Raw genomic sequence first — 3,391 nt, forward strand, 5'->3', positions numbered from 1 at the left:
GTAGCTTTGCCAACCTGTTCTCCGGGAGGGCTTTTGGCTTTTCAGACCTTGGCCCGAGAAGAACACAGGCCTTCAGGGCCTTTTCAAAAATATCTCCTATATTTATGTTCTGGGGTCATTTATAAGGAATCTCTATAGCCAGCTCAATACTATTTAATTTGAGAGTATGTTTTCAGAAAAAGGGTGCCAACTCCCTTGTCAGGATAATAGCTACCATACATGACCTTTAGCATATCATGACCTTCCACCAGTTGAGATAATGTTCCTGAGCAAATTTATTGAGTCAGGGAAATGATTTGTCATACAAGAGAAGTATCTGGTGAGAACAAAAGGAACAAGGGTTGAATGTGAAGAGCTGTCCAGTGTGGAAAATATGGAACTCTATTATAATCCCTTGTTTAGACCATCACAAGGCCCAGGTATCTGTCAGCAAGCTGCCATTCTGTTTTCTGTGACCTCTGTGTACATATTCTTTCCCTGTTGCACCCGGCTTGGTTTCTATCATCCTACTCCTGCGTTGGAATGCAAAAGATAACTGCTGGAGGTTGTGTGGGGGAGAAGATGCTGTAATGCTTGGCTATTGCTTTTCCCATGACTACTGCACCTGTGTTATGTCTAATATCCTGCCTGGTTCCCATGGACTGGGCGCGCAACCGTTCCATTAGCCCGCCAGCGGGAAAGTTATTCATTGGACCTGTATCTCTTTGAAGTTCCTTTATTATGCTTGATCTAACTGTGTATCCCCAGTTCTAACAAAGAACGTGTTTGAGTATGTCGTCAACGCTTTGAAATAAATTTTGCTTTTCTTAAAACGTGGATTTATTCTCGATGCTTGGGGATCCAACAGTATCTGAGGTTCAAAGTCTAATGACTATTTGTTCTTACATTAAACATATTATGCGTTGCCTTGTAGTTTGTCATTGATGGCATCTGTAAAATGTTAGCCATTTGGAGAAGGGGCCTGTTATCTGCTTGGCTCTGACCTACTACTGAACAATGCCAGGCATATTTACAGTGCTGCGCAAGTTAATACTAAGCAATAATTCATCCATAAAGCACATTCTCTTGGACTGGACAGCTGGCACATGAAGGAGCATGTCTACACGTACCTCCAGATTTATCTAGAGAAAGAGGACAGAATCTCCACCATTCTATCAGCTTTGCGGATCAGAAGAAGATCCAACAACATATCCGTTTAAAAGGAAAGTTAGAATTTACCTGGAAAACTGACAAGCACTTCATAGGTCTGCTTTAAGGTTAACGTCTCCAGGATGAATTTCGTCAAGCGGCTTCCTGATACTGACCTCCATGAAAGAGCCACTGCATTTATAATTGAGCTGATCTGAAAGGAGAAATCTTTACTGTGGGAGGATCCCCTTTAAATACAACTTCACAGTAATAAGATGAGAAATGAGCAAGCAAGGAAGTACTGCTAGAATGTGACATGATAAATCAGTTTCCCCAGGAAGCACATTTGTGCCAGAATGATCACAACAGACCGCACGCCACAGCTATTCTTACTTCGAAAAGTAGCTCTTGTGAAGAAATACTAATTGCATCTGATTAGACAAAAGTCAAGATGCCCATAATGAACAAGGCGCATCCTGGATGTATCCTTTCTCTTTGCACATTTCTTTATTGCTCATGTTCATTCCAAGGATAAACACAGAAAGGATCCTCCTTTCATCACACACCACTCAACTGTTTGTTTTCCCCCTGAAGGATGGCCTCTTTTAGGCCACGTGAAGCAACATCATCATGGCTGCCGCCGCTTGTGCCAAGCAAAGGCAGCAGGGCTGGTAGATGGCTGCTTTTACCCCAGTCCTTACAGTACCTATCTTCCCCCCTCCAATCACTGGTGGTCTTTTTCAAGGATTTTTAAAAGTCAGTAACTGATGTAGAGATATGTAATTAAACTGGCATATCAATATGTCAGTTACCAATTTTTTTAAAAAAAAACCTTTAATGGCCTGGGGGTGTGTGGCCACAATGGGGAGTGGGGGAAGGAAAATGGCTGCCATGTGGCTGGGACCAGGGTAACCTGGACTTTTCCATCCACATAGCAGCCAACCAGGTTTTGCAGTGTTCTTTCTCAACAGGAGAAGCTTGTATGGGAAAAATCAGATAAAAGCCAGGGAAAACCTGTGTGTGTGTGTGCGCGCGTGCGTGCGTGCAGGGCCGGCCCACTCGATAGGCCAGCTAGTCTCTCGCCTAGGGCGGCGGTCCGAGCAGGGTGCCAACTGCCCTGCAGGCTGCTGCCCTCCCCCCCATCAAAACCCCCCACCCTGCCCAAAGCTGCTGCTTGTCTCGTGGCGGTGGCAGCGTGCATGCAGCTCTGCGCTGCCGTGTGTCCATCTGTGGCACCACCATGGCCGCATGGCGTGCTCATTGATCCACTGGCTGCCTGCATACGCAGTGCGCCTCAGCCAGCTGGGAAGGTAAGTAAATTCTGCTGGGGGGCGGTGGCAGTGGGGCTGGGGGAAGGGGGAGGGAGACGGTGGCAGCAGCAGTGGGAGGGCCTCAGCACTGATAAGACTATAAGACCCCAGCATGGTTTTCTGGGCACCCACTGGTCGCCCCTTACTGCCACCTCGCTTTGCCTCCACCCCCCCCATGCTGCCTGCCCGGAAACGATCCACCCCCGGTCTGCACTCCACCCCCCGTGCGCGCAGCCCCCACCCCCACCTCGTTCCGCCCCCAAGTCCACATCGAGAAAGACCCGGGGATTGCTCGGGTTGGAGGGCTTGGCGAGCGGAGCAGCGTGCGACATGCTGCCTGCTACCGACTAACACATGCCGCATACGGACCACTTCTCTGCGCGGCTTCTCGGCCTTCCGCTCTAGGGCCAGCCGAATCAGACTCCACCTTCCGGGCTCAGTCAGGTCCCCCGCCCCGCCTGGAAAGTTCGTTGCATGCCCACATGCGTGTGCGCTCGTACAGAGGGTTAAACTGCGAAATGATAACCTGTGCTGTGCGGGTTGCCTTCGAGATAGGATGCGCCAGTTTACGGAAGGCTGTGTTTTCTTGGCCTTCTTCACCCTCAGTCCAACTCAGCAGGTGGAGCTAGGAAGCTGTTGCCAGCTGCATGTTTAGGAGGAGAAGCGGCCGTTTGAGCAGTGAGGAAGAGGCGTCGCTTGCCAAGGGTGGAGCCGGCTCAGGGACCCGGTGTCGCGTCCGGCACCTCCTTCTCCTCTGCCTACAGCCACCTGGAGAAGCGCCCCCTACTGATGCTGCCCAATTCGCCCGCCTCCTCATGGGCCTCCCGGGTGAGACACGGCCTACTGGCAGGGCTGGCTGCTGGGAGCAGGGGGCGGGGCTTGGTCATGTGACCGCCCCGCCCCCTGGGCTGGTCACTCCGGGAGCGGGGCTTTGGAGAGCTCCGGCCCCATGA

The sequence above is a fragment of the Gekko japonicus genome, unplaced genomic scaffold (assembly GCF_001447785.1).
Source record: "Gekko japonicus isolate JY-2015 unplaced genomic scaffold, Gekko_japonicus_V1.1 scaffold1707, whole genome shotgun sequence".
NCBI lineage: Eukaryota > Metazoa > Chordata > Lepidosauria > Squamata > Gekkonidae > Gekko > Gekko japonicus.